Raw genomic sequence first — 17009 nt, 5'->3', positions numbered from 1 at the left:
CTGAAGTTGTGGTTTTAAACGTTACCCTATCACGAGTGACTTTGTGCCATCAAAACAGGTCCATTCCTCATCTATTATTAGGTCCTGTTTATCTGTAGGTTAATGTGGTTGGCTTTTATGGGAGTAAATAAAATAAGATTATATTTAATGGATCCAATTTATGGTTTTCATTTCTCAGTTTCCTTGTACACTGGGAAGTTGTGTGTTTATGTTAAGATAAATATTAGCTGCAGCAAAAATGCAAAACATTCCAGGACCATGGCTGGCGTCTGCAAGCAGTGGTGCAGCGAAGGCGAGTAGTGGCTGGTGCCGCCCCCACCCCCGCTCCTTCCCAACATCCCCTGCCATGCGCGTGGCGGCCCCTTTCCCCCGCACCTTTTTAATTATCCAGGCGCGAGCAACCTCACGAACTTGCTGCCCGCGTCGTGTCGGCTATCCCTCTCACGTCACTTCCTGGGGGCGGGGAGCAGGAAGTGACGTCAGAGGGAGGCGGCAGCAACGCGGGCAGCAAGTTCGTAACGCTGCTCGCGCAGGGATAATTAAAGAGGTACGAGGGAAGGGAAGGGCCACTCGCGAGCGGCAAGGGGGTCAGAAAGGAGGAGGACGGTGTCGACGCTCCTACCATAATTGCGCCCAGAGGGGACCATACTCCCCCCCCCCCGCTCCCCTTACTATGCCACTATCTGCAAGCATAGTTGGCTACCTGTCCACTAATAATAATAACTTTATTTTACAGTGGTTTACAGAGGAAGAGATTGTACGCAGACAGCGATACTACAAAAAACTCTCGAAATTACATTAGCATGTTAAGATTAATCGGGTTTATCTAGGAATGCATCGAGGCAGAAGTGGAGTCAGAGGAATTTGTCAAAGAGGTAAGTTTTGATTGACTTCCTGAAAGTTTGATAAGAAAGCGCATTTGGAATAATAAAGGTGGTTAAACGTTTGTTCCATTTCCCTGCATGGAATGATAGTGTTCGGTCAAGGAATCTCTTGTAGGTGCATCCCTTTAAGGATGGAAAGACGAACAAGTAAGCACTACGTGTACTGGTTGTGCCTGGAAATTCGAAATGGTGAGACAGGTAGATTGCGGATGAACCTGTTATGGTTTTGAAGCAAAGGCAAGCAAACTTAAAGACGACCCTTTGCTTCCACAGGCAGCCAGTGTTCGTTTTTTTGTAATACGAGCTTGCATGATCCGATGTCTTGAGGCCAAAGGTGAGACGGACTGCGGCGTTCTGGACGATTCTCAGTCATTTGATGGCTTTCTTAAAAGATCCCAAATATATGATATGGCCTCTAGAAACAGATGGAGGGCAGTTAGATCTATGTCAGAAAGCTGGATTGCACAACGCTTCTGGTACGGAATGGCTTTGTATGCTCAAATTAGATTTTCTTTTCCTAACTAACCCCACCACGCTGCACTAGAGGTTTATAGTGCCAGCTGGCCAAGTGCTCCGACACTCGTAAGAATTCGATGAATGTCAGAGCATTGTAGTGCAGCTTCGTAAAAGGACATTATACATAAAATAGATTGTAAAAACTACATTAATTTCCCAAAAGAATGGTCAATCATAATGGTGCGTTGTTTGCGCAGGCCAAATAAATTAACTTTTGCTTTGTTTTCATGTCATTTTCATTGTATTTTTTTTATTTTTAGGGGTATTATTGTTAATAGTGAACACTATCACTCAATTTGCACTCTCTTGCTCTAATAGTGCACCTTCGCACACGAATGTGCCCTGTTGCTTAAATAGTGCACACTATTGCTCAGTTTGCTCTCTCTTGCTCTAATAGTGCACCCTTGCAAACGAATGTGCCCTGTTGCTTAAATAGTGCACACTATTGCTCGGTTTGCACTCTCTTGCTCTAATAGTGTACTCGCACACGAATGTGCCCTGTTGCTTAAATAGTGCACACTATTGCTCAGTTTACACTCTCTTGCTCTAATAGTGTACTCGCACACGAATGTGCTCTGTTGCTTAAATAGTGCACACTATTGCTCAGTTTACACTCTCTTGCTCTAATAGTGTACTCGCACACGAATGTGCCCTGTTGCTTAAATAGTGCACACTATCATTCAGTTTGCACTCTCTTGCTCTAATAGTGTACTCGCACACGAATGTGCCCTGTTGCTTAAATAGTGCACACTATTGCTCAGTTTACACTCTCTTGCTCTAATAGTGTACTCGCACACGAATGTGCCCTGTTGCTTAAATAGTGCACACTATCATTCAGTTTGCACTCTCTTGCTCTAATAGTGTACTCGCACACGAATGTGCCCTGTTGCTTAAATAGTGCACACTATTGCTCAGTTTACACTCTCTTGCTCTAATAGTGTACTCGCACACGAATGTGCCCTGTTGCTTAAATAGTGCATACTATTGCTCAGTTTGCACTTTTGCTCTAATAGTCCACTCTTGCACTCGAATGTGCCCTGTTGCTTAAATAGTGCACACTATCATTCAGTTTGCACTCTCTTGCTCTAATAATGCACTCTTGCACACGAATGTGCCCAGTTGCTTAAATAGTGCATACTATTGCTCAGTTTGCACTTTTGCTCTAATAGTCCACTCTCGCACTCGAATGTGCCCTGTTGCTTAAATAGTGCACACTATCATTCAGTTTGCACTCTCTTGCTCTAATAGTGTACTCGCACACGAATGTGTCCTGTTGCTTAAATAGTGCATACTATTGCTCAGTTTGCACTTTTGCTCTAATAGTCCACTCTCGCACTCGAATGTGCCCTGTTGCTTAAATAGTGCACACTATCATTCAGTTTGCACTCTCTTGCTCTAATAGTGCACTCTTGCACACGAATGTGCCCAGTTGCTTAAATAGTGCTCACTATTGCTCAGTTTGTACTCGCTTGCTCTAATAGTGCACTCTATTAATCATGAATGTGCCCTGTTGTTTAAAGAATGCACACTATTACTCAGTTTTGCGTAATATTCTTCAATAATGTGCACTATTTGAGCAACTGGTTGCACAATTTGATGACATAGGAAAGAGCCCCCAAACTTGAGTTTTCCTTGTCATTTGAGGCTGAAATCAACAATAAAATAACATGGCCAACAGTGCTATTTCTCATATCTTTCAAACAAATGCTTCTAGCCATCAATGGTGCAGCGGACAAAGTCATTCACATGTCTCTGCCCAAAGGAGTTCAGACTCTGTGTTTCAACCCACATTTTTTAACCTTTGGCTCTCAAAGTTCCTGTTTTTCAGGAAGTCAAGAACGAATATCCGACTTCTCTGCATCCACCTGGTCCAAGAACATGTTACTTGACGTGATTTGATTACTCTGAAAACTAGACTTGCACGTTGCCCTAGAGGTATAATCTGAGACCCCCGGGTCAATGGGCTCCCTCCTCCCAGGAAAACACTGAGTGGTGAATAATGGATATGAGGATTGATGTGGGACCTCCGTCATCCACGCAGGGATGCACTTCGGCTTGAAACAAAATGAACTGTCTCGTTTCATTTTGGCCTGAAAATTGAAACAAAAATTATCAAATAAAATTCCGCTCGTGTTTTGATTTCCTTTTTAGATGACCAGCCAGCAACGGAGCTCACCTCCTGTCAAAAAACATTCATAGTGGGCACTTAAAAAGTCCACCAGGTCCTCTCCCTATTGACTCCCTCCGTCGAAAAAGACTAGGGGACACTTGATGAAGTTACAGGGAAATACTTTTAAAACCAATAGAAGGAAATATTTTTTCACTCAGAGGATAGTTAACTCTGGAATGCGTTGCCAGAGCTGTGGTAAGAGCAGATAGCGTAGCTGGTTTTAAGAAAGGTTTGGACAAGTTCCTGGAGGAAAAATCCATAGTCTGTTATTGAGAAAGACATGGGGGAAGTCACTGCTTGCCCTGGATTGGTAGCATGAAATGTTGCTACTCCTTGAGTTTTGGCCAAGTACTAGTGGCCTGGATTAGCCACTGTGAGAACAGGCTACTGGGTTTGATGGACCATTGGTCTGACCCAGTAAGACTATTATTCTGGAAATTTGCACTCAGTGTTAAAATACCACAGATTCGCCTCCAAATTATGCCTGGTTCCATGCTTTCCTTTTGCCTAAAATTAGGCACGTCCTTAAGGCATTAATGCTTCAGATGAACTCATCCTCAGAACTTATCAGCATCTCACCTTAGAGTCATATCCTGGAAGTGAGAACTGGAAGTGTCTTGTCAAGTGTTCTCAGTCGCCGATGCATTAAAATTCAAGAAAGAGCTGTAAAAACAAAAATGAATGTTACATGATGTCTTACGTTTCCCTTCAGCACCGTGGATTCCAGCAATAATATATACAGAATAAATATGAGGCTTCTGGACTGGAAAATTAAACAATCAGTGGAGAATTTATAAGGATCTATTTTCAAGAATCGATGACTGACTGGAATACCCAGAAGGTGAGTGGTTAAAAGGAAAACAGGCTGCCAGTAGCAGGGACAGCAAGAGTGGACAGGAGACGTTGAGGCACCCTGCTGAGATTTAATCCTGGTTTTCTGTCATTGCATATTCCACCCTCCCACTCCCCCCCCCCCATCCCCATCCTGGAGCCAAAGTTACCTGCGGAAACAGAACTGCACCAACTTGCGCAGGCTGCGGTCTCCACAGTCACTACCGAGACAAGTGGAGCCAGAGGGTCGATCCCAAGGCCCCAGCACACAAGCTTCCTTTCACCACCTTCTGTTTATACAAAGACTGACTTATCCGACTTTTTTTTTTTACATTACACTGAAAAGCTCTTCCGCAAAGCCTAAAATATCCAACACACACACAGACATACGCACACACGCACATACACACACATAAACCTCACACACACATGGCCACATGCATGCGCACACACTCATGCACGCACATACGCACACACACATATGCACATACATGAATACACATGCACACACGCACATACACACACATAAACCCCACACACACATGGCCACATGCATGCGCACACACTCATGCACGCACATGCACACACACATGCATGAATACACACACACGCAAGAACATGCACAAACACATACATGCATGCGCACACACAAATGCATGCACATACACACACATGCATACACACACATAAACCTCACACACACATGGCCACATGCATGCACACACACTCATGCACACACATACGCACACACACATATGCACATACACGAATACACGTGCACACACGCACATACACACATAAACCCCACACACACATGGCCACATGCATGCGCGCACACTCATGCACACACACACATGCATGAATACACACACATGCAAGAACATGCACAAACACATACATGCATGCGCACACATAAATGCACGCACATACGCACACATGCACATATACACACATAAATCCCACACACATGGCCACATGCGCACGCACAAACACATGCACACACACTCAAGCACACACACGCACACACTCACACACACATGCACATGCATGCATGCACATGCACACACATGCATGAATACACGCGCAAGAACATGCACACACATGCATGCATGCACACACACAAATGCATGCACATACGCACACAAAACCTCACACACACATGGTCACATGCATGCGTACACATTCATGCACACACATACGCACACACACATATGCACATACACGAATACACGTGCACACACGCACATACACACACATAAACCCCCCACACATGGCCACATGCATGCACACACACTCATGCACGCACATGCACACACACACATGCATGAATACACACACACGCAAGGACATGCACAAACACATACATGCATGTGCACACAAAAATGCACACACATAAGCACACACGCACATACACACATAAACCCCACACACACATGGCCACATGCGCACGCGCACAAACTCATGCACACACAAGCACATGCACATACTCACACACATGCATGAATACACATTCACGCAAGAACATGCACATGCACACACACATAAACCTCACACACACATGGCCACATGCATGCACACACACTCATGCACGCACATGCACACACACATGCATGAATACACACGCACACACACAAACAGGCATGCGCACGCACATACGCACACACATATGCACATACAAGAATACACGTGCACACATGCACACACACAAATGCACAAGCATGAATGCACACAAACACATGCATGCGCACACACAGCTGCCAGAGATGTGAGCAGACCAGTACCCAACCTCGAATGCTGATAGCCTCTCATGATTCTACCACTCAGAGATAGAGAGCCCAAGCTGGACTAAGCCTGATTTTATGAACTGTGAAAATTGGTCTGTTGAAAGTCTTCAAATTAGATAGAAGTAGGACTGGAAAAGTCTGAGATTTTTTTTTTCTTTGTGATGATGTAAGAATTTGGATTTCAGTACACTGACATTTGTCCAGCTGTGGTTTGTCATATGGCTGCTGTTGACTGATTCTGTTGCTTTTTTTTTTTTTACAGTGTGGGTTCATTCCTATCCCATGCTGTGCTGACTGTGCTCTAAAAATGCCAACTTTCTGGGGTATAGTGGGTGTTTGATGAAATTTCCTGTTTTGTTCTCTTTTATTTTGAACAAAAAACAAAAACAGGACTGGCAGCCTATAACCAGATGTGGGTTGAGAACACCTTTCTGTTACCACTCTGGACCCTTCTCTAGTATGTTAATCTAGGCACCAGCTCAGACTGGGACAGGAATTATTCCCAGTTGCTTCTGCCCTGCTACTGCTATTTTTCATAATGGTGCTAGCTAACCCCAAACTGGAACCAATGTATCATCTAGACTAGGGTTACCAGACGTCTGTGCGTGCGTACGGACGACTTTGCAAAACCCAGCACTTTCCCTGGGTTTTGAAAAACTTCCACCTCGGAACCGCGTCAGGAGGGAATCTGCCCATGCATGGATGCAGCTTGGTGACATCACATGCATGCGCGCTTACATGTGGTGTCATCATGTCACACTTACGCATGTGCCCTCCCGATGTGGCTCCAAGCATGAGAATGGGTTGAGGGGGAGGGGCTGGGGGGGGCGAGGCTGGGGCAGAATGGGGCGTGACTGAGGCGGAACAGAGCAGGGCTGGGTGGGCCTGGGGGGTGGAGCTTTGGGTCCATATTTTACAATAGTAAAATCTGATAACCCTAGTCTAGACCAGTGTTCTTCAACCACCGGTCCACGGACCAGTGCTGGTCCACAGAAATTTCCTGCTGGTCCACAGGGCCAGCACGTGCATCAGGCCCAAAACAGTGTTCTTCAACCGCCGGTCCACAGTACGATCGATGCAGCGTTATCTTCGAGCCAGCTCCCTCTTCCTAACTGATTCAGTGCACAAAGCCACGGGCAGTGGCTTCTACGGGCATCCTGCGCCTGAACTGGAAGCCTTCTCTCTGACGTTGCAATGTCAGAGGGAAGGCTTCCAGATGAGGCACGGGACGTGCAAGGTGCAATTAGTACTATTATGAGGGCAGGGTCTTGGGTGGAGATTGGGTAGAGATGGGCGGGGTCTGGCTCATGACTTAGCCTAGTGTTCTTCAACCGCCGGTCCACGGACCGATGCCGGTCCACAGAATAATTCTTTTATTTCTACCGGTCCATAGGTGTAAAAATGTTGAAAAACACTGGTCTAGTCCATAGAGTGGAGAGGAACTCTGGGTGATTTGTATAAAATTTTCGGTGGAATCTGACAACACTTTTTCATGTGTGTGTGTTCAGGGCCGCCATCAGAAATTTCTGGGCCCCTTACTGAGCAATCCTATTGGGCCCCCCACGCACCCCTTCCCCCCCCCAACCCCCCCTTCTTCCATGGGCCGAATACACACATACTTATCTCTGTCGCCGCACTCTTTGACCAAAAGATTTGTAAGCCTGCAACCACGTCAAGGTAGACTCTTTCAGCAGGGCCCTAACCTAACCTAAACTAATCTATACCTATCTATTCTAAACTAACATATGTCTAATACTGAACTAATAACAAACTAACAAACGTCTGCATAATAAATAATAGTGCTAGTAGCTATAATTCACTTTTGAATGTAAAATCTCAGTTAAGGATTTCTTTTGACCTTTGTAGGCCAGAAGTAGATCACAATTGCACAATATTTTTTGTAACAAGTATTAAATGTGTTTTTATAAATACTGTAAGCTTAATAAATATATCAGAAAAAACTACACATCTGAGCGCATATCTGAACATACACATCTGTATGATCCCATCCTCCTCTGCTTGCCTATAGCTGCATCATGCATGTTAAAAATTTACGATATGTTGATATGTGCACCTTCCTTCCTTCCCATCCATCCTCCTCAGCCTGTCCTTACACATCCACAGCTGCATGTTAATGATGATGTATATGTTATGATGATAAATAAGTGCATATGAGCCCATCATTAACATGCAGCTATGGATGAATATAAAAAAGAAACAATATTCTGTACAATTGTCAATTTATAAATCAGCGTCTTCTCCCCATTCTCTCTTCCCCATTTCCCTTCAGCGTCCTCAGCCCACTCTCTCTCCACTTTCCTTTAGCACACGCACATAAAAACAAGCAAGTAATTTATATCATTTTCATTCTATTCATTCATAGAAATCAAAGTCTAAATAATGCCAGTCACATAACAAAACATGATTAAATTCCCTGCACAGTCAAGCCTTCAAAGATTACTAGATGTCTCGGGACTCAAAGACCTCCCGTATGAAGAAAGGCTGAATAAATTGCAGCTATATTCACTTGAAGAACGTAGAGAGAGAGGAGACATGATAGAGACGTTTAAATAGATCACCGGCCGTATTGAGGTGGAGGATGATATCTTCTTTTTTAAAGGCCCCTCTGCCACAAGAGGCCATCCGCTGAAAATCAGGGGTGGGAAATTTCATGGCGACACCAGGAAGTTCTTCTTCACCGAAAGGGTGGTCGATCGTTGGAATGAACTTCCACCTCAGGTGATTCAGGCCAGCAGCGTGAAGGATTTTAAAAGGAAATGGGATACACATGTGGGATCTCTAGGGGGGTAAATTCAAGGGGGTAGGGTTGTTGGAGTGGGCAGACTTGATGGGCTGTGGCCCTTTTCTGCCGTCATCTTCTATGTTTCTATGTCTTTCAGCAGTTCCCCTCCCTCCCCCTTACCTTTGTGGCCAAGTCAAAATGATCTACCAACAATAAAATTTTAAAAACACAAAGCACGCTGTACGCAGAGAAAATGTTAATTATCATTTATATTCCGCGGGTTTTCAAAGAGGTCAAGACAGATGACTTTATGCAATGTCACCTCAGTAACAACTATACAAAAATAGACAAATATTCCCCCTCCCTTTTTACTAAAACGCGATAGCGGTTTTTAGCGCAGGGAGCTGCGTTGAATGCCCCACGCTGCTCTCAACGCTCATAGGCTCCCTGCGCTAAAAAACGCTATTGCAGTTTAGTAAAAGGGGGCCATAGTGCAAAATATAGACAGCATATATAAATTCTCAAAGCAGACACATTTTGATCACTAAATTGAAAATAAAACCATTTTTCCTACCTTTGGTAATTTCATCAGTCTCTGGTTGCACTTTATTCTTCTGACTGTGCATCCAATATTTCTTCCCTTCTTTCAGCCTCCTGTATGCTTCCTCTCCTCCAGACCTCATTCCCTCCCCAAACTTTTTCTTTGTTTCACCCTGCCCCTTCTTTCTTTTTCTCTCTCTCCATACCCCCTTTCTTTCTGTATGTCTGTTTTTCTCTCTCTCACCCTGCCCCCTTCTTTCTCTCTCCACACCCTCTTTCGTTCTGTATGTCTGTCTTTCTCTCTCTCTCTTTCCGTGCCCCATTTTTCTTTGTTTCACCCTGCCCCCTTTCTTTCTTTCTGGCTTCCTGTCCCCCCTTTCTTTCTTTCTCCCTGCCCTCCCCTATGCCACCACCATTGGGAAAATGCTGCCACCGCCACTGGGGAATAGGCTGCCACTGCCGTCATCGGGAACAGGCCAGCGCCGAGTTCGCCCTGCTTCTCTTCCCCGCGGGGCCGACCAACTCTCGCCACCCGACGTCAATTCTAACGTCGGAGAGGATGTTCTAGGCCAGCCAGGCAGCAATTGGCTGGCCCAGAACGTCCTCTCCGACGTCAGAATTGACGCGAGTGGCGAGAGTTGGCCGGCCCCACAGGGAAAAGCAGGGAGAACTTGGCGCCGGCCTGTTCCCGATGGCGGCGGTGGCACTCAAGTGACTAAAGAGCCGCAGTTTGCCGGCCTAGGGAGAACACTGGAGGGTGGCCAGCTGTGCACCCCCTTGGGACGTAAACCCGGGGCAGGGCGGACCGCCCCCCTCCACCCTGGTATGCCACTTTCTGTACCTCACTCCCTCCCTATGACCAAAAATTCTCCTTTCTTCTATTCCCCGTGTACACAACCATCTCTTTCCCTCCCTTCCTCTCTCCCAAGTCCATGCCTTCTGTGTCCAAAAACCCATTCCCTCCCCCACCTCAGCATCTCTTTCCCTCCTTTTCTCTCTCCCAAGTCCATGCCTTCTGTGTCCAAAAACCCATTCCCTCCCCCACCTCAGCATCTCTTTCCCTCCCTTCCTCTCTCCCAAGTTCATGCCTTGTGTCCAAAACGCACTCCCTCCCCCCTTTTGTGTTCCGCGTTTGCCTCCCAGCCCATCTTTGCAACTTTCTCAGCAAAACGAAGCTCAAGCCGTGAGGCTTGTCTTCTGTTTCCTGCCCGGAGCTGACAGGGGGCCCGGGCTCCCCCAGGGTCCTAGGCCACAGTCTAGGTGGAGGGGCGGTCCGCCCCACGTGGACAGGAGAGAGCTGGACGGGGGACCCGCGGAGTTCAATACATCTCTAGCCGCGAGGCTCGTCTTCTGTTCCTGCCTGCCCTGCCGCGCACAAATAGCCGACCGGAAGTATTCTCCGACGTCAGCGCTGACGTCGGAGGGCAGGCTTTGCTTAAGCCCTCCCTCCGACGTCAGCGCTGACATCAGGGAACACTTGCGATCGGCTATATGTGAGCGGCAGGGCAGGCAGGAACAGAAGACGAGCCTCGCGGCTCGAGATGTATTGAACTCCGCGGGTCCCCCGTCCAGCTCTCTCCTGTCCACGTGGGGCGGACCTCCCCTCCCCCTAGACTGTGGCCTAGGATCCTGGGGAGCCCGGGCCCCCTGTCAGCTCCGGGCCCCTGAATGCAGGACTGGTGGTACTGCCCTGATGGCGGCCCTGTGTGTGTTTGCTTGTGTCCTCCTGCTTAATATACATGAGCCAATGGGTCTTAGCATGGATTGTTCTATATGCAGACATTGAAGGCAACTCTATAAGAGGGCGCCCTCTATAGGCGCTGGTTGGAGCTACATAGAAGAGATTATTACCAAGGTTTCTATTCAATCTGTACCTACAGCTGATGAGCTGGCAGTATTTTTTAGGAACAAAAAAGACTTGTGTGTAATGATGTCAGCTCCACTACATCTGTCCATTTCACCTTCCACATCTACAGTATAAACATTATGGACTTTATGCTATACCTAGAGATAGACTCTGGGAAAAATTAACTCTTGTTGACTCTTTATTTGGGAAATTCAATCTCTGATTTAAAAAAAAAAAAAAAATTGCAACATCTCACAGTTCTTTGGATCTATGCCCCATCAAACTTTTTAAAAATTTCCAGCGTTCTATTGCATGGTTGACACTGAGGGCAGGGAGAATTTTAATATAAGGATGTTTCAGCTTGGAAAAGAGATGGCTGAGAGGAGATTTGATTGAAGACTACAAAATCCTGAGTGGAGTAGAACGGGTACAAGTGGATCGATTTTTCACGCTGTCAAAAATTAGAAAGACTAGGGGACACTCGATGAAGTTACAGGGAAATAGTTTTCAAACCAATAGGAGGAAATATTTTTTCACTCAGAGAATAGTTAAGCTCTGGAACGCATTGCCAGAGGTTGTGGTAAGAGCGAATAGCGTAGCTGGTTTTAAGAAAGGTTTAGACAAGTTCCTGGAGGAAAAGTCCATAGTCTGTTATTGAGAAAGACCCTGGATCGGTGGCATGGAATGTTGCTACTCTTTGGGATTCTGGAATCTTGTTACTCTCTGGGATTCTGGAATGTTGCTATTCTTTGAGATTCTCTATGGAATATTGCTACTCCTTGGGTTTTGGGCAGGTACTAGGGACCTGGATTGGCCACCGTGAGAACGGGCTACTGGGCTTGATGGATCCAGCATTGGTCTGATCCAGTAAGGCTATTCTTATGTTCTTATGGGGCCTGTTGACTAAAGTGTGTTAAAAATGAGCTCAGCACAATTAATGTGGGACTTTACTGTGGCCCTTATGTTGTGGAATTCTCTTCTAGGGTTGAAACATCATTTAAAAACTTCAAGTTCCAATTAAAGGCCTACAAACCCTACCAGTGGCAGATCTGTGAAGTGGGCTGTGCCGGGAGTTGTATTAAGACCTGTTTGCTGTCAGGCCACTTCAGAGATTTTTCTATCTCTTCAATTTGTTTTATTTTATTTTTAATTTTCTATTTCTTTGATTTTTGATCTTGGAAATGTATTAAACCTTTTTAGTTTAATCAGGTACTTTAGCCTTCGGGACAGATCGGGTCGTTTTTCTCAATTACCTAATTTCATTTTAGTTTGATACTTTGAAAACTGCTTACCGTACCTCAGTAAAATGCAGGCGCGGTAGATCAAATCTTAAATAAACATAAACATACTTTTTTTTACAATGGCTTTTGAATCAACAACCTCATAATTTCAATTTTACTTAATCTGGAGCAAGCTTTCTTTCTTTCTTTTTTTAATAACCTTTTAACTTTTGTTGTTTTCCATTCCTTTTTATCTATAATATTTTGTAAATTTTCCCATACCTTTTTTCCTCTTGTGTCCATTTGTTTTTGGTTTTATTTTGTTATGTATCCACCCTTTCACTGCGCGTCTTATCTTCTACCAACCTCGCTACGCTCACGTCACCCATCTCCTTAAATCACTTCACTGGCTCCCTATCCGCCATCGCATTCAGTTCAAGATCTTATTCCTGACCTCCAAGTGTGTTCATTCTGCTGCCCCTCAATATCTCTCCTCTCTTCTCTCTCCTTACATACATCCCAGAGAACTTTGTTCCTCAGATAAGTCGCTCTTAGCTTTACCCTTCTCCTCCACTGCCAATTCCAGACTTCGTTCCTTTCATGTAGCTGTCCCCTAAGCCTGGAATAGATTACCCAAGTTTGTCCGCCAAGCCCCTTCCCTTCCCTTGTTTAAAAGCAGACTGAAAACCCACCTTTATGAAATAGCCTTCAATCTGTAACCCTACTCCTCTGCCCTCCATCCCAGCCAGCTGATTAACTGTTCCCCTTAACTGTATCCATGACATCCTGTTTGTCTGTCTTGTCTGTTTAGATTCTAAGCTCTTTGGAGCAGGAACTGTCTTCTTTGTGACTCTGTACAGTGCTGTGTGCTTCTGGTAGCCATATAGAAATAATTGTGTGAAGATCTTTGGGAAACAGAATTGAGCTTGTGATGTCATAATGCCTCATTCCACCAATAAGAGCCAACCTCATAAGTGATGTCACAATGGGTTGATTGTCCTGTACTCCCCTCTGCCCTTCAACCCAGCCAGCTGATTAACCCTTCCCCTTAACTGTATCAATCACATCCTGTTTGTCTGTTTAGATTGTAAGCTCTTTGGAGCAGGGACTGTCTTCTTCTTTGTGACTCTGTGCAGCGCTGCGTGCGTCTGGTAGCGCTATAGAAATAATTCATAGTAGTTTTTAGAAATGTCCTCTCCTGGTTAGATTTAACTCCTTTTGTTAATATTTGCGGTACCTCAAATAAACTCAACTGAACCGAACTGTGCGCTAACCCCATATTTAAACCATCAGAAAAATAAGTAACTTTTGGTCTTTTGTTTTATTTTAAAAAATAATGCATGCTAACACCCTAATTCTATGTAGGGCGCTCAAAATTGAGCGCTCTAATTGCTACATGAGCCAACCTGTGTCAATAATTATCGGAGCTAATTGGAATTGATGTAAATTTGCACATACATCTTTAGGTGCCAGGATCCACAAGTACATTTTACACATGGATCTGAAAAGGGGGCCCAGCCTTGGAAGGGGCCTGGCTGGATGATGGACGTACGTGGAATTTGCACGCCCAAAGTTAAGTGTGAAATGAACTCTGAGCTGGTAGGCATTCTGCGGAGGTCATTGTGTGCAGATCACCCTTGACAGAATGCTAGCTTAGTGCATCTCATTTCAGAACCTATCTTTGAGCATTATTTTATAAAATCTAGCCCTAAGGCCCGGATTCTTGAACCGGGGTCGATTTTCTCGGTGCCAGTAGGCGCCCATACCTCCATTAGAAAACATCGTCCAAATGGTATTTTTAACCAAGATTTGAGGTGCCTACAGGCATCGAGAAAATCGGCACCAGAATTGCATCTACAAAGGCGCTTTAGGCGTGACCAGCGCTGGAAGTGGCGTTCGGTGGCCTAAAGCGCCTATGTAGGCAGTGGCGTAGCGAGGGTTGGTGGCACCTGGGGTGGTGTTGCCCCTACCCTGCCCTCTTCTCCGCCCCACTCATTCCTTCCTGACCCCCCCTTCCCTCCCCAGTTTCTTTTAAATTTTCCAGGCGAGAACAATAGCACAGACGTGCTGCCCGCGTCGTGTTGGCTATCCCAGAAGTGGCGTCAGAGAGAGGCAACACCGTGCCCGGGGTGGACCGCACTCCCGCACCCCCTTTACTATGCCAGTGTATGTTGGCACAATTCACACAAAGATAGGCACCCTGGTCTACATTTCCAGCACCTGTCTTTCGCGTCAGCACAATTACAAAACCAGTGCCCATGCATGATTGGCAGCCGCTTTTAAGACAGCTGCCGATATCGGCGCTAGTTCTAGAATTCAGGCCTCATTGCGCATTAGGGTTGGACACCCTTTGTGTTAGGAAATATTCTGTCAACCCTTTTGTCAAAAAATCAAAATTCAAATGGCAATGATCTTGCTAACTCATACTAGAAGCCAGTATAGTGTTCTTTGCAAAGATTTTAGGAGCGGGGGCATTATCAAATGTGAGCTACCAATAGCGGCTCCATGGAAAATTAGCAGAGGTGGACTCGTGCTGATTCCAGGGTGCAGAAGATCTCCCCTGCCTTACTCAGCAAGCCCAGAACTAGGTGTTAACCCCAGACTTTAGAGATGCCCAGATCAAACTATAATCAAAGAGGATAAGTTGTATAGGGATAATTTCTAATATCCTTTTTTTTTTTTTTCCTTTTCAAACATTTTTTTTGCACCAAACATATTCACAACTCTGGATCACTGCACAGAATAAAGTGTATTTAAAATAACTTGAATTAGTCAAGGGATTACTTCAAACCATCCAGACTGCCTGGAGTTGCATTATTCCCCATACAATAGGTCTTTGCAATGGTGGAAAATGTTGGGTTGTTTTTTTTTTCCTCCTGCTGGAAGAAGATAAAGTTCAGCATATTTGGATGAAATCAGCCTTTTCAGCCCCGATGAGAGTCTGGCAAGGATGAATCAGGGGTCGGCATTTAGACAGTTGCATTGGGGCATGAAATTTTATAAGAAGTGATGCTTATACAGTCTTCCAAGCCACAAAATGATGTGGGGCCGAATTAGTCATGATTGACTCATACGATTCCTCCTCTGCGCACAGTACCAGTTCGGTCTCCTCAGTTGTACGGTCCTCCCCAAGCCGTACCAGTGCCAGCTTACTGGCACCAAGACTCTGTTGCTATGACAACATCTCCTTAAGCCCTATTGGCTCCCATCCTCTCGCCTTTGTACATTCCACCCTTTGCCTCCGCAGTTGCCCCGCTGGCTCCCTCGGTGTTCTGTTGCCTTTCTGTATTGCTTGTTAATTGCGGATTCTTTTCAGACCTATTTTATGAGCTCACTTTTTAAGATTCCAGTTGTCGGGGGGGGGGGGGGGGGGGGGTTCTTGCTGGTTTTCTTTCACGCTGGGATCCGACTAATTATCAGGAGGTCACAATATCCTGTTGCATCCTGCTTCAAAGATCACAGAAAGCAAAAGGGGCATTTTGTAAGTATTTGTATCAGCAGGCCAACACATAAAGCTATGTAATGTAGACACTGCGCGGACTCTCTGATCATACAGAGCTCACTTTTACATAGGAAATTATGAGGTGCAAAATGGTAATTCTGAATATATAATGGGAAAGTCATGTTGGCTCTATAATTCATGTCTTCCTAGCATTTCCTCGAAAAAAACCCTTTGTCGTTGACAAGATAGAAACATAACGATATCAAGACATGTGTCTGCATTTGTGGCTTACACTGGTCAACCAAAGAAAAGTTTTTCTTTGCTACCGAGAACTTAAGACGTGTTCTTAGTTAATTTAATGGCGCTGCTTTCAGATCTAAACTAAACTAAATCTTGGGTTTATATACCGCGCCATCTCCACATTTGTGGAGCTCGGCACGGTTTACAAGAATTGTAATGAGAAAGGAACTCCAAGGGAGGGATGGGTGAAGATCGGAGAGGGGAGAATGTTAGCGGGCTGGGATGTCAGAAGAGGAGGGAGTGTTAGGTTTTTGAGAAAAGCCAGGTTTTCAGATGTTTACGGAAGGGTTCGAGGGCACTCAGGTTCCAAAGAGGGGAGGTTCCAAAGATCTGTAATTGAAATTCAGCTAGCATGTCAGGTTTCTGAGATACACATTAGTGATTTTTTTTTTTTTTTAGACAATATTGCGAGTATGAGCTGTGTCCCACCAAACTTCTGTTAAGGAGTTTACTCTGAAAACAAACATGAAGACAATAAGGAGACATGTTACAGCATATATTTAAGCCTAACTCACACAAAAGTGATGTCAGCATGTTCAGAAATGTTTGAGGCACTTGCTTTTACGCTTGTACTGTACATTTGCCTCTCTTTGCAAGAACCGACAATAGTCTCCCATCATACTGGGATTGAATTTTCCCTATGTGCTTTCCATCACCTTGATATGTTGATGAAATCTTTCCCCAAGATTGGGTGGGAAGAAGTCGAGGTGAGAATATAAGAAGTGCATTTTAA

The 17009-nt window shown here is 45.1% G+C and overlaps 1 long non-coding RNA gene across 1 annotated transcript in view; it reads right to left on the bottom strand.

Annotated features, from left to right (window-relative positions):
- Nucleotides 1-4057: 4057 nt before the first annotated feature.
- The window catches only part of LOC117368160, a 51563-nt gene continuing 38611 nt past the window's right edge, over nucleotides 4058-17009 (bottom strand). The window contains exon 3 of the long non-coding RNA XR_004540912.1: nucleotides 4058-4233. This is a non-coding gene — a long non-coding RNA (uncharacterized LOC117368160). The remainder of the gene's footprint in view (nucleotides 4234-17009) is intronic.

The sequence above is a fragment of the Geotrypetes seraphini genome, chromosome 10 (assembly GCF_902459505.1).
Source record: "Geotrypetes seraphini chromosome 10, aGeoSer1.1, whole genome shotgun sequence".
Classification (NCBI taxonomy): Eukaryota; Metazoa; Chordata; class Amphibia; order Gymnophiona; family Dermophiidae; genus Geotrypetes; species Geotrypetes seraphini.
Note: the sequence above shows the minus strand (reverse complement) of the source record. Positions and strands in the feature narration are given on the sequence as shown.